Below are 26,282 nucleotides of genomic sequence, written 5' to 3'. Positions count from 1 at the left end.
ACCTTTTGCCAGTGGTGGGCCATCAGGGCCTGCAAGGCCTTCTCTGCTGGCCTGAAAATATCAAAAAAAAAAATCACAGACAGTCTGATTGATGTTAATTTTTTGTTTATTATTTTTATTTCATTTCATAACTATTAAATAATTCCAAATGGTCTGGCTGTTTCCTTTCCCGTGGCTGCGCTGCTGCCAGACGTGTATTTTTCATGTTGAAGCATTTTTAACTAATCACATTTCAACCATCATTTGTTTCCAGGCAAATAAATCTGCCTGGAGGCCAGTACAATCAGTTCTGCTGGCCTGTCTGTGTCATAGACTGTAGATTCAAGTTAGCGAGCCCAGAACCAGTCGTATTAGGCCGTCTCTGATGAGCCCCAACAGTCCATTGCAGGCGTATATGCTCTGATTGGCTCAAAGCATGCATAAGGAAACTTCATTATATTCTCACCATTTGATTGGGTAGATTTCCACTGGAGTTGCGATGACGCGAATGCTACAATAAGTCATTGAGTGCTAGTCAACTTAGCAATTTTTAACTGCATTAACGAGCTTCAATTTTTAATAGTTAAATAATATAAATATCTGTTTTATCAACCCAAAATGGCTGAAGGAGGGGGAGAAGTTGATATGGTGGCAAATTTATTGTCACAACCATTTTCCCGGAGGACTTTTCCAGAAAAGCTGGACATCGTTCAGAAAGGGCGGTCAACGCCAAAGCTAGCCAACCTGACACAGCCTGGAAAAGGATTTGTTCGCCACTTTCAGCCCGCTAATTACGAGCGGTACTCCTGGCTCACGGGCTCTGAGGAACACTGCAAACTGTATTGTTGGGAGTGTTTATTTGCTACTGATCACCATGGTGTCTGGAGCCATAGTGGATTTGCTAATTTGGCTTGCCTAACCAAGGCGGCAGCGAGACACCAAAGCACTGCTGGTCACCTGCGAGCAACGGTGCTGTCAAAAACCTTTGGGGGAAAAAAGAGTGGATCTTCAGCTGAGTGAGCAAGCACGCAGAGAAACGGAGCTCCACAATGAAAAGGTGAAGAATAGGGAAATTTTAAAAAGACTGGTGGACTGTGTAATTTTTTTGGGCAAGCAGGAACTTTAATTTCGGGGACACGACGAAAGCGCTGGGTCAAACAATAAAGGGAATTATGTGGAGCTTCTTTCTCTCATTGCCGAGAGCAACACAGATTTGCAGTAACATCTGTCCACCAACAAAGTTTTTACTGGGACTTCTGGTAAAATACAGAACGACCTGATCGCAGCGATCGCTGAAGTGATGGGGGAAGAGATCAGAAGGGAAATCAATGAAGCACCGTTTGTCTCTGTTATGGTGGATGAGACGCCAGTAATGCAGCGCAGCTGGCACTGGTTCTGCGTTACGTAACGGGCACAGGTGTCGAGCGGTTTGTCCGATTTGAAGATGTCACCAGTGGGAAGCGAGCCGATGACATTGCACGCCTTATCATCCGATTTTTGGAGGAAAATGGATGTTTGGATAAAGTGGTGGCACAGTGTTTTGACGGCGCAGCAGTGATGTCCTCTGGATTAAATGGAGTGCAGGCTAAAGTTAAGGAGAGCGCACCTTTGGCTTTGTTCATACACTGCTATGCACATCGGCTCAATTTAGTGCTGACTCAAGGGGCATCAAAGCTTAAAGAATGCAAGGTCTTTTTTGCCCACCTCAATGGCCTTGCTGCATTTTTTTTGAGGTCACCTCGGCGCACCCAACTACTGGATGAAATCTGCCAGCGACGTCTCCCACAGGTGGCACCAACACGTTGGCAGTACACATCCAGAGTGGTCAATACAGTCTTTGAAAAGAGAGACGCTCTAAAGGAACTGTTTGATCACATTCTGGATAATCATAACGAGTTTGACGAGGAGTCTGTGCGAGCTGCTGATGGATTTAAAGCACGTCTGGATGATTTTGAGTTTTGTTTCTTGCTTCACACCTTTAATGGCATTTTCGAGTATTCAGACGTGCTCTTTTCAATACTGCAAGACAAAAAACTGGATGTACAGTTTTGTCTGGCAAGGGTGAAGGAGTTCTGTACCACCGTTGAGCGAGAGAGGAGCCGCTACAATGACATCTACGAGGCCACTGAACACACCACAGGTGCTCCAAGCGCACGAAGAGGCCCAGCACAAGATCCTCGCGCACATTACCACCAACTCCACGGCAGGATTCTGGATAACATTATTTGCCAGACACAGAGCAGATTTCAAGACCACGAAAAACTGTTGTTTGCCACTCTCCTCGACCCCCAGAAGTTTTAAAGACTACCAGAAGGATTTCCCACATGCAGCCTTCTCCAGCTTGACACAGAGTCATGGAACACTTTTTGACCTTTCTCGGTTAAGAACAGAACTGACCGTCATGTATGGCATGGATGATTTCGCCGGAAAATCCCCCACTGATCTGCTTGACTTTCTTCAGCAGAAACAGCTGAGTGAGAGCATGGGGCAGCTGTACAAACTGGTGTGTTTGGCTGTGACCATCCCCGTATCCACTGCTTCTGTCGAACGGACATTTTCAGCCCTCAAGAGAATCAAAACGTATGCGAGAAACATGACAGGACAGGCTTGACTGTCTGCATTGGCCTCGATGGCCATCGAACGGGACTTTTTGATGGGACTGAAAAGAACAAACGACTTCTACGACAGAGTTATTGACGTTTTCTTGAGGAAAGAAAGGAGGATGGATTTTCAGTTCAGATAATCTCCATATTGGTGAGTGATGTCATCTACTTCGCCTGTACTGACTGACCTCATTCGCATACATGCACACAAGGTCTCATAAGGCACATAAACACACACATCGATAAAATAAAATGTTGCTATTTTGCGAACACATCAGTAAAATAAAATGTTGCTATTTTGCGAAATAACATTGCAATATGAGGTTGTTATTGATGTTTTTATGAATGTCGCAGCTGTAGCTGCAGTAGAAGTTTTATAGGCATTATTGAGGGGTGGATTTAATTCAGACAGAGCAGTACTGAAGGCCCATGTGTGAAATGCACGGCCCGCCACTGCCTTTTGCACATGCCAGGTTTCTGTTTTTTCATCTTAATTATTGTTTGTGTCACAATTTAAAAAAAAACCCACTTTGTACCTTTTAAAGTGGTAGGCATGTTGTGTAAATTAAATTGTGCTAACCCTCCAAAAATGCATTTTAATTCCAGCTTGTAATGCGGTAAAACAGGACAAACACCAACAGGGATGAATATTTTTGCAAGTCACCGTAAACTGGCTGTGTCCAACTTTTGTTTAGCCCAAGACAGTTGCCCAGCTTGTCTTTGTGTGCACAATAAACCATCTCTTTTGTTCTACTCTGGTTCTTGGTTTCCTAATTCTTCAGTCATCTTACGTTTGATGAAGTTGCAGTATTTTAATGATCATCCAGAAAGATTTCCGCCAGTCTAAAATGGTCAGTTATAACATTAAAAAATATTGTGTATGTCCCTGTTGTACCACCAAAACAGGCCTAACCCCGTGAGGCATGGACTCCACAAGACCTCTGAAGGTGTGCTGTGGTACCTGGTACCAAAATGTTCGCAGCAAATCCCGTAAGTTGTGAGGTGGGACCTCCATGGATCGGACTTGTTTATCCACCACATCCCACAGAAACTCGATTGGATTGAAATCTGGGGCATTTGGAGGCCAGGTCAACACCTTGCATTCTTACGCATGTTCTTCTTACCATTCCTGAACAGTTTATGCAGTGTGGCTGGGCACATTATTCCTGCTGAAAGAAGCCACTGCCATTAGGGAATACCATTGCCATAAAGGGGTGTACTTGGTCTGCAACAGTATTTAGGTAGGTGGTTTATGTGAAAGTAGCATCCACATGAATGCCAGTACCCAAGATTTCCAAGCAGTACATTGTCCAGAACATTACACTGCCTCCATTGGCTTGCCTTCTTCCCATAGTGCATCCTGGTGCCATCTCTTCCCCAGATAGTTTGATGACTTTTGGATGCCCATGGCCCTGTTGCAGGTTTACCAGGTGTCCTCCTTTTGACCAATTTTGGGATGTACTAACCCCTGCACACTGGGAGCACTCCATAAGATCTGCTATTTTGGAGATGCTCTGACCCAGTCCAGTGTTTCCCACAGACCAGGTAGCAATTTGTGGTGCTCCACTGTGCCGATGAGGGAATCGTGCATGGTGGTGTCGTGGCGGTCGGTGGAGTCGGTCATTGGGGTGTATGCAAAGTGTTTACAGCGGGCGGTGTTCAAACACACAGTATTTTTCTTCAGAGTCACCTGCTGGGACTATTTTAAAGCTACAAGAAGCATTTGAGATTATTCAGTTCAATCTAAATTCTTTTAAGTTCTTTAAGAGAAGACAGCTAAAACAATATTTACCAGAACCCTGCCTGGTTTCATTCCTCGACCCAACTTTACATTACAGGGCAGGCCATTAGTTTGCTGGGCTTGATGTTGGTGGAAAACCTGTCTTTTAAATTTATGAAAATTACCAAAATTGAAGTTAAAGTTTAGTTTTTTGCCTTTTTGGTGGCAATCTTTCAATCATTCTTTAGTTGACATTCAAGGAATAAATTGCAAAAAACAAGCTGGAGGTTTTTATTTTAAATATTGAACTCAACACTTACCTCAACCAATACTAAAATGAAATAAATAGTATAATGTAACAAAATAATAATAAAGTAAAATATCATAATTAGATGTAAGAAACCACTTAAGGTAACACCAAGGCAACTAACAATAATGAAAAAGCATTACCCTAATTGGTGCAAAGCCTGCATGCCCTATCAGAACATTTAATTCTGGTTATGATAAAGGTTATGATAAAGCTCATCACGAGCACGACGTAGGCTACCTTTTAAAATAAGGGGTCGGAAGGTGAATCGGGAAGGCTGCATTATTCAGGGATGAGAATTAAAAATATTAAAGTCTGAAAAAAGCCAGAGGTTTGGGGGCTGCAGGCACCCAGTGGGGCCCAGGGGCAGGGAGCTAATGATTTTTGGCTTTTTTTTTTTATACCCCAAAACCATTAATTTTATCAGCAAAAAGTTGCAATGTATTTGGAAATAAATTCCCCTTCTTGGTGGACTACCAGGTGAAAATGATTAATATGGTACAAGAGACTTGTTTTTAATCAATTCACATTTGATGATTTCAAAAAATCAATGCACCTTTTAATATAAATGAGCTCTACAGTATTATATTTCTGCATTTTTGCTAATGTCTTTGAATACTCTAATCCTTTAAAATGAAGTGCAAACCAGAAAAAAGTTCTATCATATAATTCTCTTAAGCTTTCTTCTGATGTTATCATGGTAGCAGGAGGTCTTACATATTAAGCAGGCAACATTCAACATCACTTATCACTTCCCTTTCAACTGTTGTGTGTACTAACTAGGTTTTATCTGGACAGGATGTTGTGTAATGTAATACAGATACCATATGGTCAATTTGAAGATCAAGATGGTGATTTTGAATTAAAGAACAGGCATGTACAATGGGCATTATATATTGGAATTTTTTTGAAATCAAAAACTATAAGTTCATCTCAGCCTAAAGTTTGGGCAGACGCTCCCGCGCAGCACATGCCAGCAATTCCGTCCCCCTATAAAATGAGCAATAAGTAGGAGAGTTATACACGGTATCATACCTAAAATTTTATCAGAAATATAGATACGATACTATGATTCTCCCCAACATGCTACATTAGATAAGCTAACCCCATTTATAAAAGATACACACTTATATATGACGTGTATTTGATATATGTGATATATATGATGTATATTCATACATTGTTACTTTACGGAAATCTTCAATAAGTTTGGCCTTTTCATGACAGCCTGTTGTAGACCTAAATATAATGCACATGAACTGACACTCCTCACCTCAACATGTCCTTTACAATCATTTAAGCCACCATGGGCAATGCTGAAATCACTGCTGCAAACAGTACATCGTGCAAAACTGTCATTATTGTTGACCCTTATTAGACAAGGAGATTCTTTTGTGTAATCTGAGGTGAAGTGGGTTTTGTATTTTGGTTTTTTGGGGCGCGCGCTCTCTCTCTCTGCCATGCCGATCCTGTAGGCTGCACTGACTCAACTGAAAGCTTTGGTCCTCGAGAAAAGAGAAGCCCGCCCACACTGAAAGCTGATTGGCTTATTTTGCTGAGTAACCCAATCAGGATGCTCTTTGTCTAGCATGCGCTCTCTCTCGCGCTCCCTCGCGCACTCCGTCATATGCACGAGGCAGACGTTAATGTTTCACGTGCACGCGCTTGCTCTAGATTCTGGGAGATATTCTCCAATGTGCGGGCATCAGGGAGCCGCTATCAATATGCGGGAGACTCCCGGAACTTCCGGGACACTTGGGATGTCTGCGTTATAAGGTGACCACAGATCATTAACCATACCCCCCCGAGAATTTCTCAATGGGTTTACATCAATCTCAAAAACGATCATTTTGGTCTGAAAAAGTTGGAAATCCGCCGATCGGCAGAAAATTCTCATCCCTGGTTATTTTTAATTAGCACGCCTCTCTGTCTGTCTCTGTGTGCGCGCGCGCGAATGAAAAGAAAGAGCACTATGAATGAACAGAACGATATGCAATGGAATTTTTTTTTTTTCAAAATCGCGAGTCTGATTGTGTGGCGCTAAGAATCCATTGTGTGGCGCTGCGCCACACAATGGTCTATGTATGGGAAACCCTGCAGTCGTCTAGCTATTGCAGTTTGGCCCTTGTCAAAGTCGCTCAGATCCTTAAGTTTTCCCATTGTTTCCTGCTTCCAACACAACAACTTGACAAGTTGTAGTCATCCCACCCTTTGACAAGTGCCATTGTAATGAGTTAATGCTATTCAGTTCACCTGTCAATGGTTTTAATGTTACAGCTGAAATAAGGTGCTGGCAGCAGGGTCCTTTTCGGTGCAGTGTGGCAGATGAACCCAACAGAATCAATGGCACACCATCAGATGGCATGCGGAAGAGTCACTCAGATGGCCTATGGATGGCATCACTTGCCAAGTCAGTTGTTACTGTGGGCAACTTCCAAAGCCGTCAGGTTTGTGGCACTTTTGTGCACCCCTTGGCATCAGGTTTGGAGGTCCAGAGAGACAACACGATTGAGGCACGACATAGTTTGTCTTACCTTATTGTGCAATGCGCTTCGTTAGGAGAGGAGAATAGTATGTGAGAACTCACAAGGCCGGGCCATCCATGCCACCGCTCCGGGTGACTCTGTCACTCTGGTGCGGGCCTCGCAGCCCATCTGTGCATCCTAATGAAGCAGTCATCATTTCTTGCAATGGACAGCCGATGACGATGTCGACAGCTGATCACTGTGTAATCCTTGAATTGGTGGAACCTCCTGGATTTCTTTGACATGTTGTGGGTTGAACCAGTGTCTAATGCTGTATTCAAGGGTCCTTGAAAGTGGTAATTTGCAAGTTGCAATAATGTTATTATCCCCCTTTGGACATTTGATGTGCAAAGTGGAAATTAAGTCCTGCAAGCACACCTTTTGTTTGCTGTGTCAGAGCATGTAAAGCTCATGAAAAGGTACTTAAACTGAATTTTTAAGAGTTACAGGCCTGAGAAGCTATTGGTTGTATTCTAAGATTCATGTAAAATTTTGAACTGAAATTGCAGCACAGCAGTAAGAATGGACAACAGTGAATAGCTTAACAGCAAGGTTACTGATTAACATTGGAGAAAGCTCTAACATTGATGATTTGCTGTCTTAAAACAGCAATTAATATGGTTGGTGTTATAGATTTAACCAAGTACTGTGTGTGAGATGCATTTTATGATCTGTGGCAGTAAGTCAAGAAATCCTCCAGCATCTCTCTGTGTTGCTCCTCACCCTCTGCCCTGAAGAGACAACACCATTTCAGCACCTCTGTTTTGGACCGCCACATGTAGCGTGGTCACTGGTTGGAGCCTGAGAACTACACACACAGCTGACTCCACTCAAGTGATGCCACTCTCTGCTCTCCTTCAGCAGCAAGGGGAGTACAAATCAGTGCTGCAACCAAAGAGGTCAGTGCTCTCTGAGATCCAAAAGCTTGCTGATTGCTCTCTCCCCTCTATCTCCAGGCAACAAGGCCTACAGTGAAGACGATGACAAAGAAACACCTTTTTCCATGAGAGCTGCCGCTGCAAATCCTGACCCGCTGCAGGTTCTCGACCTGTCACGCTGCTGCTGAATCCCATCGGTGGACATACAGTGGTGCTTGACAGTTTGTGAACCCTTTAGAATTTTCTATATTTCACACAAGTCCTAAAAGTAGATAAAGAGAACCCAGTTAAACAAATGAGACAAAAATATTATACTTGGTCATTTATTTATTGAGGAAAATGAACACCTGAACACCGGGACCCTCTCCACACAGGCCCCGTTGATGATGAGTGGGTGGATGTCAGCTTTGTTTTTCCTAAAGTCAATAACCAGCTCCTTTGTTTTGGTAGTGTTGAGGAGCAGATTGTTGACTTTGCACCACTCTGACAGCCGCTCCACCTCGTCCCTGTATGCTAGCCTTGAACTTTAATTTTATTTATTTTATAAGTTTTATATTGGCGGCACGGTGGTGTAGTGATTAGCGCTGTTGCCTCACAGCAAGAAGGTCCGGATTCGAGCCCCGTGACTGGCGAGGGCCTTTCTGTGCGGAGTTTGCATGTTCTCCCCGTGTCCGCGTGGGTTTCCTCCGGGTGCTCCGGTTTCCCCCACAGTCCAAAGACATGCAGGTTAGGTTAACTGGTGACTCTAAATTGACCGTAGGTGTGAATGTGAGTGTGAATGGTTGTCTGTGTCTATGTGTCAGCCCTGTGATGACCTGGCGACTTGCCCAGGGTGTACCCCGCCTTTCACCCGTAGTCAGCTGGGATAGGCTCCAGCTTGCCTGCGACCCTGTAGAACAGGATAAAGCGGCTAGGGAAGACGAGGTGAGATGAGATGAATAACCAGCTCCTTTGTTTTGGTGGTGTTGAGGAGCAGATTGCTGACTTTGCACCACTCTGACAGCCGCTCCACCTCGTCCCTGTATGCTAGCCTTGAACTTTAGTTTTATTTATTTTAATTTATTTTATAAGTTTTATATTACTTGTATTTATATGTTTTATTTCTATTGATGTGATGTGTTTAAATACGCTTTATCAATTAATAAAGTAGTAGACCAGATGGGGGCAGTAAAGCGCCTCGGTGCTCCTCCAACCGCCAGAGAACATTGGAGAAGAAAAAGGCTCTGCATGTTTTTTTTTTTGCTGGAAAATCTGAAGATAACAGCGTCAGTCATCATTATATTAAATATTTCGAATAAAATTTCCAGTGGAGGTTATATCTGGTAAAAATTAAGAATACAAGTGCATTGTTTTGCTTACGTTTGAAGATTCATTGCGCTTTAAACCCTGAGGTAAGTTAAAATAAAGCTGTGAGGTCGAATCCCAAATGGGTGTCCATTGTTCAAGTCCACTACATTCAGTATGAGAGAATGCTTTTCAAAACTCTCCTGGGGGAGAAAAGTGCGTGAAAGACGTTTTCAGTTGGCCGAGGGTCTGATGCGCGGCTGAAACGATAAAAACAGTGGATCTCAATTAATTGCAAACCATTTCAGATTTATACAATTAAAGAGTTTTTGAATTGTTGATATTGTTCTATCAGTTACTGTAGGTGATGGGATTCATGTGTCAGGCCTGAGAGAGCTCAGAGTGAAAAATCTGAAATAATACTCATCTTGAATTTTAATATAATAACAATGAAAGGGAAGTCTTGAATCAGATTTTGAGCTGAAAAATCTCCTGCCTGAATATTGTATCCATACAGAGACCCACAGAAAATAACACAAGTGATGCTGTAGAAGAATGTTTATCATTTCTTAAAATAGTCACAGTGAATGAAAGTATTATTGGATTGCATCAAAAGCACTCGGAGAGCGCAGACCTCCACCAAGCAGCTGATTTCACCACATATTGAGACTTACACCTAAAATGAGATACTAATTCTCACATACGAGATATTGTGTCATATGTGTGAGATAAAAAGTCATAGAAAAATGAAAAAAAAAATTATATTAATTTATTCGTCATATTCAAAAGTTATATACCAATAGGTTACAACCGGCAATGTTATTGGATTCATTGACCATGAAAACATACCCATAGCATTTGGAATCATGCTTGTATCACTATTACTTCAAAAGTTATTCACAAGAAAATGATATTTCCATAATGGCGGTTTTCTTCTGGATCGAGCTCCGTAGCTATTGAAGATACATCAAATCCGTTGACATACTACTGATTCAGCAGAGTCTTGGCTACAATTTGGTGTTGGTTGCATGTCTGTATCCTTCATTTGTTACCTTACAGCGTTAAAAATTCTAACAACCCCCTCATTTTTGTGTGTTCTGGATCATAGTATCCAGAATTTTGTCTGGATCCAGATCAAACTTTGATACTTTTATAGAACTCCTGGAGATCCTTTTGTGTGTTTTTTTTAGTCATTTCTTATGGATTTATATGCAAAAATTCCAACAATAGGCCTATCTCGCAATGATAAAGAATCCTTTAAAAAAATCCTGGATCCAGAAGGTGATCCGGATCACCACCAAAATTTAATGGATTGTTACTTGTGCCCAGTCACACCTCTGGAAAAAATTTCAGAGCAAACCGTTCATAACTTTTTCCGTAATGTTGCTAACAGACAAACAAAAAAATATTTCAGAGTGAAAAGATATTTCAGAGTGAAAAATCTGAAATAATACTCATCTTGAATTTTAATATAATAACCATGAAAGGGAAGTCTTGAATCAGATTTTGAGCTGAAAATCTCCTGCCTGAATATTGTATACATACAGAGACCCACAGAAAATAACAGAAGTGATGCTGTAGAAGAATGTTTATCATTTCTTAAAATAGTCACAGTGAATGAAAGTATTATTGGATTGCATCAAATGTATTTTCCTTCTGTAAGCTCATGTAAAAATACAGAGAACTATAATATCATATATAAATTACATTTTAATGAGATTTAACCAAAATAGTAACAACTCAATTCAGTAAATACTGCGCTGTCTTAGTACGACTAAAATGCATCTCTCTCACTAAACACTTTCCAACAGAATTTTTAAAAAGCACTAGAAATCCTATCAAAATCCTATTGGAATGCATCAAAGGAATTTGCTCATTTGCAAACTTTGACTGAAAGTTTTCAAACAAAATGGCACGGTGGTGTAGTGGTTAGCATGGTCGCCTCACAGCAAGAAGGTCCAGGTTCGAGCCCCGTGGCCGGCGAGGGCCTTTCTGTGCAGAGTTTGCATGTTCTCCCCGTGTCCGCGTGGGTTTCCTCCAGGTGCTCCGTTTTCCCCCACAGTCCAAAGACATGCAGGTTAGGTTAACTGGTGACTCTAAATTGACCGTAGGTGTGAGTGTGAATGGTTGTCTGTGTCTATGTGTCAGCCCTGTGATGACCTGGCGACTTGTCCAGGGTGTACCCCGCCTTTCGCCTGTAGTCAGCTGGGATAGGCTCCAGCTTGCCTGCGACCCTGTAGAACAGGATAAAGTGGCTACAGATGATGAGATGAATATAAAATCGTGAATATCTCATATCTCATTATCTCTAGCTGCTTTATCCTGTTCTACAGGGTCGCAGGCAAGCTGGAGCCTATCCCAGCTGACTACGGGCGAAAGGCGGGGTACACCCTGGACAAGTCGCCAGGTCATCGCAGGGCTGACAGAGACACAGACAACCAACCATTCACACTCACATTCACACCTACGGTCAATTTAGAGTCACCAGTTAACCTAACCTGCATGTCTTTGGACTGTGGGGGAAACCGGAGCACCCGGAGGAAACCCACGCGGACACGGGGAGAACATGCAAACTCTGCACAGAAAGGCCCTCGTCGGCCACGGGGCTCGAGCCCGGACCTTCTTGCTGTGAGGCGACAGCGCTAACCACTACACCACCGTGCCGCCCCAAAATCGTGAATATACAATAGATAAAAACAATTCATATAGATTTAGTTAACTAACCTAGATTTTGTAGCTTTATGTTTTTGTTTAACTTTTTCACAATAAAAAGCATTAATGTTGAGGTTTAAAAGTTCATGAACAGTTATAGATAATCGAAATCTCAAACACGTTGTTGTTAATGGTATTAATAATAATAATCTTTTTTAGAGCTGTTATAATGAGTTCAGCAGGAGACAGACAGTGCTCCTCTAGGACGTCTCAGTCTCCTGATCCCTCACAGGTAAAGCTCCAGAATGATTTGTGTTGCAAAAACAATAACAGTATGATGTTAAAGTTTGACCAGTGTTTGTCTTTTGCTGCCTCACTTCACTGTCAGCTTACAAGCTGTCCTGCTAATCACACAGAACCTAATATATAGATTAAGGCACTGCCTAAAAGCGGAGCTCCCATCTGTTTCTGGGTTGTAGAATCATCTTGTATCATAGCCAGTCTCTTTTGCTTTATTTCTTTACTGGCTAGCACTGGCCACTAGGCGGTGTGTATGACTGGTAATTACTAACACTGGCCACTAGGTGGTGTGTATGACTGGCAATTACTAACACTGGCCCCTAGGCGGTGTATGACTGGTAATTACCAACACTGGCCACTAGGCGGTGTGTATGACGGTACACTGGCCACTAGGCGGTGTGTATGATTGGTGGTACATGTACACGGACAAACCACAAAAAATTGACTCGATGGGTTTACCATTTTTTCTTAGGTATGGTGCTCCGCTCATAATACATAAAGCCCTGCTCACACTACAGCTCGCAATGGGTTTCTGAATACTTGGCGATGAAAAATTGATAGCATCGCCACCAATCGTGCGATGCAAGGCAGATGTTCTCCGAGTTTCACGAGGTGTGTATCTGCTTCGTGAGTGGCCAAAAATGTCAATGCATGCGTTGAAATTTGGTGGCAAGTTTTCGTCAGCAAACTAATGCCGCTTTTCCACTACAAACGCGGCTGAGCCGTGCCGTGCTGAGTCGAGCTGAGCGGGGCTGTTGGAGTTGCATTTCGACTACAACCGCTCTGAACCGTGCTGGCTGGAAGTGGGTGGACACATTGGGTGGAGTTAGCGAAAGTGGGTGGACGTCACGTGATGTCGTTAAGCAGCGCAAACAGTGACATCAGTGACAGTGGCGGAACAAGTCAGAGCCGGGCCGGGGGCGGGGCAAATGACCGGGCCCTTTATTAAAGCTTATCATAACATCATTTTAGGCTACAAAATGTCCGCAACTGCGGTGTTTACCAATTTCAACACTACCGGGTGCAACTATGTTATTTAGTACATCAAGTCCTTCAAACGAACATGTAACTCAGAAACAAAAAACATTAGGATACTGTACATGGCTCATAATAAAACATCAATAGCCTATACTGCGCACATTATTTGAAGGGCATACGAATGAGCGCTCAGAGGTTGCAACGGTGACAGGAAGAGTCAGAAATAAAAGGAGGGCGGTGCAAACCTCACTAAATGCACTGTGTTTACCAATTTCAACACTACGGGGTGCAACTATGTTATTTTGTACATTAAGTCCTTCAAACGAACATGTAACTCAGAAACAAAAAAACATTAGGCGACATACTGTACATGGCTCATAATAAAACATCAATAGCCTGCTGCGCGCATTATTTGAAGGGCATACGACGAGCCTTGCGCTCCGCGAACTCGTCCATGATGCTCTGTATGTCACTGATTCAGTGATCTTTTAAGCGGTAGTCTCACGACCCGAATAGTAAACAATAAACATGGAGGACATGGAGTCGTTAGTGTTGCTGGTCTTGGTGCTGTGGCTTGTTGTCACCGACAACGCGGACAGATACTGGCAAGAGCGTATAGATGAGGCGAGGCGCATAAGGCTTCAGAAATTCTCGTAATTCGTAATTATTCTTCTTCCGGGTTTGCGGTGTTTACAGATCCCAGCGCGCTCGCGGGGCGTGTGTGGGCATGTGAGGACACTCCTCCTCACCAATCAGTGCACAGGGGAGTGTCTGCTCACGCCCCCAGCCTCACTCGGCACGGTTTGGCTCGCTTCAGCCCCACTCCAAAACCGTGCGAGTTTTAGGGGCTAAGCAGGGCTGAAACGAGCTGAGTCGTGCTGGTTTTTGGTAGTCGAAACGCGAGCCGTGTCGGGCTGAAGTGAGCTGAAGCGAGCTGAAGTGAGCTGAAAAAGGGTAGTGGAAAAGGGCCATAAGCAGCGAATACTCACGGATGGGTTTGGGAATACTAACTGAAGCTCAGAGAACCTTCTTTGAGCCTCTTGAGATGTATTTGACTCGAATCCACGTCCCCAGTGCTCACAGGAGATTCATCGGCATAGCCTAATCTTCCCCAAGACTTAAAAAGCGCGTTGTGCACGCTCTTGGGACCCAATTATAATGGAAAACGCCTGATGCTGATTTGAGCACAATTAGGACATGCATATCAGGATGCTGTTTTCACAGAGGCTTTGTAAAGTATTTTGTCAGGTATGTGGCGTTTGACAGATGTCAGTGCAAGATGCATGTTTGTTAGCAGGTGTAATGTTTACAAAAACAAAACACAAATGAAACCAGAAGCAAAACAGAAAGCAGAGTATTTAACCAGAGTCATAATCATGGCTAGAAACAAATGTGACACTGATGATGATACTTCGCAAAGTTTCTGTGAAAACAGTGTCCTCATATGCATTTGCACTCAAATCAGTATCAGGTGTTTCTCATAATGACTGGGTCCCACGATCACGCACAACGCACTCTGTGAGTGTGCGTGGCCACTCAACCTGAACCAGACTCAAGTGTGCAAAAATGTGACAGTCAAGTGTTCGCCTGCTGTGTGACCACAACTTTTAGCTCACCTGTACGTTGTCAAGCATCGCCACCAAAACGCCTCATTTTCATCTATAACCCATCACAAAGCATTGCGAGCTGTAGTGTGACCGTAGCTTAATGAAAAAGGAAATCTAAAGTCTTTTCTGAATAAGTGTTATTCTTGTTTGATCTTTAGCTGTATGAAGACGTGAAAATTGAGATTTCAGATGGAGGGACATCTGAAGTGTCCGGAGTCTGTGTGAAGAAAGAGGAGACACTGGAGTTGAACATCTACAACCATGAAAACAACCTCGAGAACCCACCTGAAGTTCTCGCCGTTAAAGAGGAATATCCTGACAATAAAGACTACCTCTGTACGAGATCAGGAGCTCAGTAACACTCTCACTGATTATTCTACCTGACACATTATCTAGTGCACTGAAAGTATAATAGTGGGTTATTTGGGATGTAGCCTCTGTTATAGATAATTTAATCACCAAATTATGACTAAATGAACTTGCATGGTTTTTATGTTTTTAGAGAGTTTAATATCATACGTGGGAGTAAGGAAAACTAAATAATTTTTTTTCTTTAAATACATACATTTAAATAGTTACCCCTACATTTGCTCCAGAACAACACTGGTTTCCAGCTCCATGGATGTCAGGGCTCGTGCAGGTCCTTGAACTCCTTGAAAAGTGCTGGAATTTGAAAACTCATTTCAAGGGCACTTGAAACTCTTTGAAAATAGGAAAAATTCCTTGAAAAATTGTAAATACTCCTTGAAAAAAATACTTAAATTCTTCCCGTGTATTTAGGTGTAATAATTAAAAAGTAAAATTAAAAAGGAAAAATTAGAGAATATAGAAAAACGATGACACGATTGTCATTTAAAATGAACACACTGGGCTTCCTGTGTTTTCGCACATGCACTTTGGTTCTCTGGTGCCATATTGAATTCTCCTGTTAGGCGTGCACAAGGAGAGAGAGAAAGACGTGCACAAGGAGAGAGAGAAAGAGCGCATGAACCAGGATATCAGTGATGAAATTTTCGCTATGCAAACAAGAAGGAGACGTATACTAGAAGATTCATCTCAACTGAAGGAGAGTGTTGACAAGCTGATGGAACTAGCAGAACAAGAACGCAAGATAGTGCATGTCACGAAAGCCAACAGCTTCAAGAGGACAATAAAGGATATGGAACTCGAGGCTAATGAGGTAAATGATAAAATTGAGGTGCTAAAGAAGAAGCTCAAGCGTTAACGTTTTTATTTTTGAGTGAACCAAATCGCTTAGCTGCAATGGTTATATTGCTATAACACAGACAGTTTGTTGCAAACAAATTCTGTCGTATACAGTTTTTTAGAAAGTTTTCCATGTTTAAATTTGTTGTTGAAATGTAACAGATTTCAATTACATCAGTGACCGTGTTTCTAACAATTGTTTTCGAAATCTATTTTAAAATATAACAAGCAAAAATAAAAGAAACGAATAAAATGTAACACCTGTGCAAAGGCCACGTTTTTTTCTAATAACAAACAAAACAAAAGGCTCGGCTACCAAGCTTCGAACCATGAGCGACTTTAACGATCGTAAATTCCAAAACTAAACACCTCAAAAAGCAAAGAAGACTAAATATAAACACAAACTATGTTGATATCATGGTTGTGAAACTGGTTGTGGAGTATTTTGGAAAGGTTTTTGCAACCCAAAACACCAGTTTTCCCTCATTCAAAAGTTCAATCAAATGTTCATTATCCTGATTGTACCCATCATGATGTGGCCCTTGAAAATTTTGATTTTGGTCCTTGAAATGTCCTTGAATGTTTTCACAAAAATCCTGCACGAACCCTAGATGTAAGTATTTACAATATATGGCTTAAGTTTGTGCACCCCAACCATCACACGCATATGTGGTTCTTCTCCAAACTGTTACCACAACATTAGAAGCACACAGTTGAATGTTTTTGCAAGCTGTAGCTTTCCAAATTCTCTTCACTGGAACTAAGAAGCCAAAACCTGTTCCAGCATGACAATGTCCCTGTGCACAAAGCAAGCTCCATGTGTGTTAAGTTTGGGGTGGAAGAACTCTAGTGTCCTGCACAGAACCCTGACCTTGAACCTACTGAACACCATTGGGATGAAGTGGAACACCATCTGCACCCCAGGCCTCCTCACCCAACATTAGTGCCTGATCTCATGAATGCTCTGGTGGAAAGTATTCCCAGAATAGTGGAGCTTAGTTGAAAAGCAAAGAGGATTGAATCTGGAATGAGATGCTCAACAAGCATTTGTGTGTGTGATGGTCAGGTGTCCAAATACCTGTATACAGGTTTAGGGGAATACTGGTGGTGCATCATCATGGCCTCATAGCTCCAGGGTTGTGGATTTGATCCTGAGCTCAGATTATTGTCTGTGTTGAGATTTGCATGTTCTCTCCATGTTTGTGTAGGTTTCCTCTGGGTCCACTTGTTTCCTTCAGGTATGGGCAAATAGGCTATGCTTAAATTACCACTAGGTGTGAACGAGTTTGTTCATGTGTGGGTGCATGATTCCCTGCAGTGGACTGGCGTGAGTGTATTCTGGTTTACTCTTGAAGTGGGTGTTGCCTACACGTTAAAAAAATTTAATTTAAATGCCACTGGAAAAATGTGTAGATCTAGAAATGCCAGAAGTGTCAGCATGCTCAAATAGGGAAACGAGTGGTTTGTTTATTTATTTGATTGATTGATATGTAATTTTTATTCTGCACACATTTAGACCACTATAGACTCATGCACACCTGCAACATGTTATAGCAATGACTTCATGAATTTTTTCAATGACAAAATTGAAAATATCTGACAAATTTTAAACTAATAATTTAAGGCCAGACAAGTAGAGTAACTCTGTAGTTAACAATATAAATGATATATCAATTAGAATATTTTACTCCCCTTAGAGAAATCGAACTAATTTCATTAATCTCCACATCAAAATCTTCAACTTCTGTACTAGATCCCTTACCTCTTCAAACAGATAATACCAGTAGCAATTGAACCTCTTCTAAAAATAATACATTCTTCCTTTAGAATTGACTATGCACCCAAATTATTTAAACTAGCAATTGTCAAACCCCTGATTTAAAAAAACCTGATCTCAACCCCTGTCAGCTGTCCGATTATAGGCCAATATCAAACCTCCCATTTATCTCCAAGATCCTAGAAAAAGCTGTGTCACAGCAGTTATGCTCATATATCTACACAGGAATAACATCCATGAAATGTATCAGTCAGGATTTAGATCTCATCATAGCACAGAGATAGCACTGGTTAAAATAGTAAACGACTTACTGTTGGCATCTGATCAGGGCTGTGTCTCCCTGCTTGTATTGCCTGACCTTGGTGTAGCCTTTGAAACCACTGATCATTCCATTCTCCTGGACAGACTAGAAAATGTTGTGGGAGTTAAGGGAATGGCCCTCTCCTGGCTCAGGTCTTATTTAACTGATCCCTATCAGTTTGTTGATGTAAATGGTGATTTTTCTAGACATACTGAGGTGAAGTTTGGTGTTCCACAAGGTTCTGTATTTGGTCTACTGCTTTTTTCTTTATATATATATATATATATGTGTATGTATATATGTTACTTGTGGGTGATGATATTCGTAAGCATGGTATTAGTTTCCACTGTTATGCTGATGACACACGGTTGTATGTTTCTGCAAAGCCAGATGAGAGACATGAGCTTAATAAAATTGAGGAATACGTAAAGGATATTAGACACAGGATGCTTATTAACTTCCTTCCGCTGAACTCTGACAAGACTGAAGTACTTGTACTAGGACCACATGCAGGTAGAATTAGGTTTTCTGATTACACAGTAACTCTGGATGGCCTTTCTGTTTCTTCACGTGCAGCAGTAAAAGACCTCAGTAGGGCTGTGCGATATATCGAATACACTCGATATATCGCCGAAAATTCTGTGTGCGATACATAAAATTATTATATCGTAACTATCGAGTATTTTATGGTCATCTTCCGACTTGCGTTCGTTTCGTGTTTGTTGTGTTTGTTTAAAACATTTCCCGGTGGTTTTCTCCCTGTCCCTCAGGCAGTAACGTGAGAGGCTGCCTAAGGGTAAAGAAAACAATAACGTCACGCACTTGCCAACCAATCCCGGGCGACATCTTGGTGCTGAAAGGAACTTCCGGGAAGATTTTCTAGTTTCGGTTGTGTTGCCAGATTGGGCGGTTTTAAGTGCGTTTTGGTGGGTTTTGAACATATTTTGGGCTGGAAAACGTCAGCTGTATCTGGCAACACTGCGGAAGATTTCCTGGTTCCGGTTTACAGCGCTGACTCAGTTCGTGCAATCGCTGATTTTGCATAGGCTACCGTGTAAGCTCTGTCAATCTCAGCGACAAATTAAAAATGGAAGCGGACGAATTGGTTCCTAAAAGAACTAGTAAGGGGTCAGTCATCTGGCATTTTTTTGGATATTGCGAGGAGGACGTGGAACAGCAAATGCCAGTTTGTAAAGTGTGCAAAAAAAACTGTCATCACGAAAGGCAGCAGCCAGAATTATACACATCTGAGAGGCAGAGCCAGAAAACATTCAGTTCAAAAGTGTGCAAAGAGAAAAATTATGTTTTGCAGATCTCTCCCTTCTCTCCCTCAATCTCTCTCTCTCTCTATTGTGAATGTTCCAGTAGTTCTCAGTAGTCAGGTTAATAGCTTGGAGATCTATTTTTTTAAATAATTTAATGAATGAGCACTTTTCTTATTTAGGCTAAATGTCTTTCTCACTGTTGAGCTTGCACTTTATTGGTTTGAGCTCTGAGCAGCTCTGTATTGTATTGTCCCTTTGTTGCAATTTTCAAGATTGTTTTTGCAGTTTGTGCCACATCTTTGTTGAATAAAAATAGTCTTATTTCAATTCAACTGTGATTAATCACCAACATGACAATTTAAAATGTGTTGTTGAAAACCACCTGTAAAGTTAACCAAGAATGTTATTTAATCTGCAGGGATTGTAGTGAAAACAGTAAAGAGTAAAAGTTAGATTTCATGGGGTCCTTTAGAGGAGATTTAAATATATCGAGATATATATCGTATATCGTGAAATGGAGAAAATGTATCGGGATATTCATTTTTTCCCATATCGCACAGCCCTGGACCTCAGTGTAATCATTGACTCCAATCTTTTTTCATTTGAAACTCATATTGATAACATTACCCGGATAGCTTTCTTTCATCTCAGAAATATTGCTAAGAAATATCATGTCACTACATGATGCAAAAAAACTAGTTCATGCTTTTGTTACCTGTAAGTTGGATTATTGTAATGCATTACTGTCTGGATGTTCCAGTAAGTGTGTAAACAAGCTCCACTTAGTTCAAAATGCAGCAGCAAGAGTCTTTACTAGAACTAGAAGAAATGACCACATTATCCCTGTCTTATCCACACTGCATTAGCTCAAAATCAAATTTTGTGTTGATTATAAAATAGTACTATTGACCTTTAAAGCACTGAATGGTCTCGCACCACAGTACCTGAGTGAACTTCTGGTCCTTGACGTCAAAAGGTGCAGGCTATCTGCTGGTACCTCATATAGTGAAGGCTACATCAGGGGGCAGAGCCTTTTCTTACAAAGCCCCACAGTTATGGAACAGCCTTCCAAGAAGTGTTCAGGACTCAGACACACTCTCGGTGTTTAAGTCTAGGCTGAAAACATATCTGTTTAGTTAAGCCTTTTGTTAATATTTTTAATTAGATAAAGGAGTACATCTGGAGGGTTCTCGGGCATAAAGTGTTTTGGTAAACTGGGATGTATGGATGCTGACACACACCCCACTCTCACTTGCTCACTCAGGTTTGTTGGTGGTGTAGTGGCTGCTGCTTTATGTCCCAGGGCACCATCATGTCTGTTGCCCCTTTTCCACCAAAGCAGTTCCAGGGCTGGTTCGGGGCCAGTGCTTAGTTTGGAACCAGGTTTTCTGTTTCCACTGACAAATAACTGGCTCTGGGGGCAGAAAAACCGGTTCCAGGCTAGCACCAACTCTCTGCTGGGCCAGAGGAAAGAACCGCTTACGTCAGCGGGGGCGGAGTTGTTAAGACCGACAACAATAACAAGACCGCGAAAGATCGCCATTTTTAAGCGACGAGAAGCAGCAACTGTACAAATGCGAAGTCATCTATTATTGTTGTTGCTGCTGCTTCTTCCGCGTTGTTTTTGCTTCAATATTCGCGCCAAGGTTTATGCAAACGTAGCGACGTAACTGACGTATACAGCGACGTAACTGATGTATACAGCGACGTAATGACGTATACAACGACGTAACTGACGTATACAGCGACGTAATAACGTGTCTTCTCTTAGCACCGCGAGCGATGGAAAAGCAAGCTGGTTCTCAGCTGGCTCGCAAGTTGAACGAGTTGTGAACCAGCACCAGCCCTGGCTCCGAAACAGCCCTGGAACTGATTTGGTGGAAAAGGGGTAAGTGTTACCTTCTGGCTCTCCCCTTTTAGTTATGCTGTCGTAAGGGGTGTTCACACGGCACATATTTGCATCGATGCTGCACCGATGTATTTTGTTGCGATATATCTTACACCGGTGTAAATTTTGTGGAGCGTTGGCACGTCACAAACCTGCTTACTAGAGAGAAGCGTGTTAGCACTGGTGCAGCCCCACTTGCGTTCACACGGCAGTTTTTGCGACCGTGCTATATGATAGTAATAATGCGGAAATGAAATATGCGCATGCGTGAAAATGTACTTCCTTTTCCCGGTTGTTATGGCATCACCAAGCGCCGGGAAAACAACGTGGATGAAGGCACCAGTGTTGCCAGATACTGCTGATGTTTTCCAGCCCAAAATATGTTCAAATCCGCCAAAATGCACTTAAAACCGCCCAATCTGGCAACACTGGAAGACACGCAGTTCTGTTGTTGTTGATATTCGCCATTTTGGAAGCGCAAAATACCAGGATGCAAATTATGCAATGCCCGTATGTAATCAACTCTCCTCATGCGTAGCGAGTCTACCCCTGTAGCGTTCAGACGTCCCATTTTATATCGGTGCTGCCCCGCAAACTAGCATTTACTCCGGAGTAAATTTCTTAAACCACCTCCCGAGCAGGGTTAGATTTGCACCAGTTTAAGCAGCTTTCAGGGGCTACACCGGTATAACTTTGTACTGTGTGAACACTCTACCGGGGCAGCCCCAATGCTACACCGGAGTAAAAGTTGTCATGTGAACACCCCTATAGTTAGTCTTGCTGGAGTCCCTGCTTGCACTCAGTGCAAAATGTATCCTGTTCTTATACATTAGGTGATATTGGGCATACCTAACAAGCTGTGTTCCCCCACCCCTGTCTCTTCCCTCTGTCTGTCCCTCTGAGTTACTTGTCAATCCTGAGACACCAGTGGTGCTGAGCTCTTCTGTTCCTCGGACTTGCCTGATCCATCCTGATGCCCTACGTCTGGCTGGAGTCTTATCTCATAACACCTGTGGAGGACGGCCGTGTATGGACAGTTGAAAGTCACACTTGGAAGACACTCTGGACACTTACAGTAATACATTTATGTTTGAGGACTACAGTTGATTTGCTGACTTTAGGACTGCAGTTGTCATGAACAGTTTTGCATTCAAGTTTCCATCAATGAACAGTTTACAACTTCAACAAAACAGACTTCATGCTAAAACTATAATGAATTTCCTGGTTTCACAGTGAAACTTTGTGACTATATAGGATACAGTTATAGAAGTGAGTTATTTATAATCATGCTGTCTGTTATCACCCAAATGAGGATGGGTTCCCTTTTGAGTCTGGTTCCTCTCGAGGTTTCTTCCTCATGTTGTCTGAGGGAGATTTTCCTTGCCACCGTCGCCACAGGCTTGCTCATTGGGGATAAATTAGGGATAAAATTAGCTCATGTTTAAAGCCTTAATTTTCTATAAAGCTGCTTTGTGACAATGTCTATTGTTAAAAGCACTATACAAATAAACTTGACAGTTATTTTTGTTTGTACCTGCCTGTGATTTCCTAACACATTGGTTGGCTAGATGGTTCTATTTCTCAAATGATCAACAAACAAGTAGGCAGATTTAAATCAACCATGACCAGGCAGTTACTAAGGATGCATATTCATGTAACTTATGTTTGTATCCTGAAAGATCTCCTTCCTGGTGCACACATCTAGTCTCAACCAGCTGCTCCATTAACATTTCTGGCAAGCTTCTTGGGCTAATATTTATACAATTCTATTGTAAATGTTCTCATTTTACAAATACTGCATAGACGTTTGGGCATCATTTCTTCCCATTGTGTTTTTGCTACTCCCAGATTGTGAAGTTTGCAAATCGTTCTTCTTTCACAAGTGTGAGCTTCATGGACCACCCCTCTTCATCCCTGATACTCCTGTTCTCATGGGAGTTCCTGACCGAGCCAGGCAAACACTTCCTCCTGAACTAGAGATTCGGAAGTCCGGTATTCCTGACGCAGGCCTGGGAGTGTTTAATAAGGGGGAGACTGTTCCAGTAGGTGCACACTTTGGACCCTACCAGGGAGAGCTGGTGGACATAGAGAAAGCCATGAACAGCAGATACTCCTGGCTGGTGAGTTTGTTCTAAATGTGTTATAAAGATTATCTTTTTATTTTTAAGAAACAAAATGTCACCACTGGATGAATGTAACTCCCAAGAATATCAATTTCTGCTTGGCAGTGATATGTGGAGACACTTCAAACACACTTTCAGGTCCGTCAAACTGCTGATAACTTGGTTCTACTTGTACGGTTCACTCTTAAATAATTTACATCAATTAACTGCAGGAAACCAAATGTGTGGGCTCTCACAACTCATAATCTAAAAGATTTCATGTAAATGAATAAGCTTAGCTTTTGCTCTACAAAAATCTGTAAAAGGCAAAGCTTACAGAGAGCTCACCATTACAAAATTAATGAATTAATGAAAGAGTGGGCGGCACGGTGGTGTAGTGGTTAGCGCTGTCGCCTCACAGCAAGAAGGTCCGGGTTCGAGCCCCGTGGCCGACAAGGGCCTTTCTGTGTGGAGTTTGCATGTTCTCCCCGTGTCCGCATGGGTTTCCTCCGGGTGCTCCGTTTTCCCCCACAGTCCAAAGACATGCAGGTTAGGTTAACTGGTGACTCTAAGTTGACCGTAGGTGTGAATGTGAGTGTGAATGGTTGTCTGTGTCTGTGTCAGCCCTGCGATGACCTGGCGACTTGTCCAGGGTGTACCCCGCCTTTCGCCCGTAGTCATCTGAGAGAGGCTCCAGCTTGCCTGCGACCCTGTAGAACAGGATAAAGCGGCTACAGATAATGAGATGAGATGAAAGAGTGCCCTCTCGGCTTAAGTGTTCTCGTGATGAAGCTCAGCCATTGCAGAACATTGGCAGGACAAAAAAAAAAGTGCTTTACAGTACATACAAATTCACACACAAGCTCTCATAGGATACAGATATTTTGAAAATTAAATGAATTTTCATGAATACCAAGTCTTTTGTGTCCAGCTTGAGAAATGAGGCCCAAAAGACAAATGTTTGAATCTGGATCAGTCACGTATCCAGGACCAGAGGTATACTGAACTAAAGCTCACAAATACTTACAGTAAATGGATAGTACTTATGAAAAATATTTTCTACTTGTACAAAACCTAGCGCTGTTGCCTCACAGCAAGAAGGTCCGGGTTCGAGCCCCGTGGCCGGCGAGGGCCTTTCTGTGCGGAGTTTGCATGTTCTCCCCGTGTCCGCGTGGGTTTCCTCCGGGTGCTCCGGTTTCCCCCACAGTCCAAAGACATGCAGGTTAGGTTAACTGGTGACTCTAAATTGACCGTAGGTGTGAATGTGAGTGTGAATGGTTGTCTGTGTCTGTGTCAGCCCTGTGATGACCTGGCGACTTGTCCAGGGTGTACCCCACCTTTCGCCCGTAGTCAGCTGGGATAGGCTCCAGCTTGCCTGCGACCCTGTAGAACAGGATAAAGCGGCTAGAGATAATGAGACGAGAGACGAGACAAAACCTATTTCATGACAGAACTGACATTAAAGTTTGTCTGTTTAGAGGCCAAAACACAAGGGACGGATATTTATCAGAGAGTCTGATTGAACAGCACAGCTTTGCCATTTCAAAGACATAAAACCTTCGAGTAAAAACTTCCTTCACCTAAATTCTGATGTAAAGTCTTGCCTGCATTTTTTTAAGGTTACTAAATTCACCTCAGAGGTTGTCAGCTGTTCTGTGAAACTAAACATACAGTCAAGAACTTTTTAATTCTGCCTTCATAATGCTCAATATAATATTGGCATGAGCCGTTATTCTCGTTCCTGTGTACGTCATTTAATTTGAAGGCACAGATTAAGTTAATGAAGAAAATATAAATGTGTAATTTTTCTACAGATATGCAGGAGCAGGCAGTGTGAAGAGTACATAGATGCCACAAGAGAAATGCATGCAAATTGGATGAGGTGAGGAATACACCAGTTGTTGGGTCTTTGCTTAGTCATTGGTTTTACAGTTCCTAATTTGTTGGAAGAACTTTTTCTTCCTGTCACTGATATCTCCCCCATGCTTTTTCTTGGTCTGTAACTCTGATCTGATTTTTTTTTTTACCTTTTCTGCCACTTTGCCGTATTGTTTTAGGTATGTGAATTGTGCTCGTAGTGATGAAGAACAGAATCTTGTGGCGTTTCAGTATCGAGGGGGAATTCTGTATCGTTGCTGTCGACCCATTAACCCAGAACAGGAGCTCTTGGTGTGGTATGATGAGGAGTATGCCAAAGAACTAAGTCCTGTGTTTCACAAGCTCTGGAACAAAAAGTGTTCCATGAATGGTAAAGTACACCATACATACTGCAATTCATTTCACTTCGATTGAATTATTCACTGAATGGCCAAAAGAAAGTCATCATTACCATTAAAATAAGCAAATACTTAAGAGGCTTTGTTTCAGGAATTACTGCAGTGAGTCAAACATTTCAGCTGGCAACAATTCTTTAAACTCTAACTGATGCAGTGAGTAGCTTCTCATTTCTTAAACGATCATGTTGGAAGACATATCCCATCTTCCAAAGTAAATGTCTTTCAGAAGGGCCAGTTTGTTGGCCTGCATCAAGCAAAGAAAATAATGAGATTGCTGACATTGGTGGCGTGGTGGTGTAGTGATTAGCACTGTTGCCTCACAGCAAGAAGGTCCTGGGATCGAGCCCAGCGGCTGACGAGGGCCTTTCTGTGTGGAGTTTGCATGTTCTCCCCGTGTCTGCGTGGGTTCCTCCGGGTGCTCCGGTTTCCCCCACAGTCCAAAGACATGCAGGTTAGGCTAATTGGTGGCTCTAAATTGACCGTAGGTGTGAATGTGTGTGTGAATGGTTGTTTGTCTCTATGTGTCAGCCTTGTGATGACCTGGCGACTTTTCCAAGATGTACCCCGCCTCTCGCCCATAATCAGCTGGGATAGGCTCCAGCTTGCCTGCGACCCTGTACAGGATAAGTGGCTA

General features: G+C 42.4%; 1 pseudogene; it reads left to right on the top strand.

The window, feature by feature from the left end:
- Nucleotides 1-26,282, top strand: part of LOC132889949 (uncharacterized) — a 189,210-nt pseudogene that overhangs the window by 151,017 nt on the left and 11,911 nt on the right.

The sequence above is a fragment of the Neoarius graeffei genome, chromosome 8 (assembly GCF_027579695.1).
Source record: "Neoarius graeffei isolate fNeoGra1 chromosome 8, fNeoGra1.pri, whole genome shotgun sequence".
NCBI lineage: Eukaryota > Metazoa > Chordata > Actinopteri > Siluriformes > Ariidae > Neoarius > Neoarius graeffei.
Note: the sequence above shows the minus strand (reverse complement) of the source record. Positions and strands in the feature narration are given on the sequence as shown.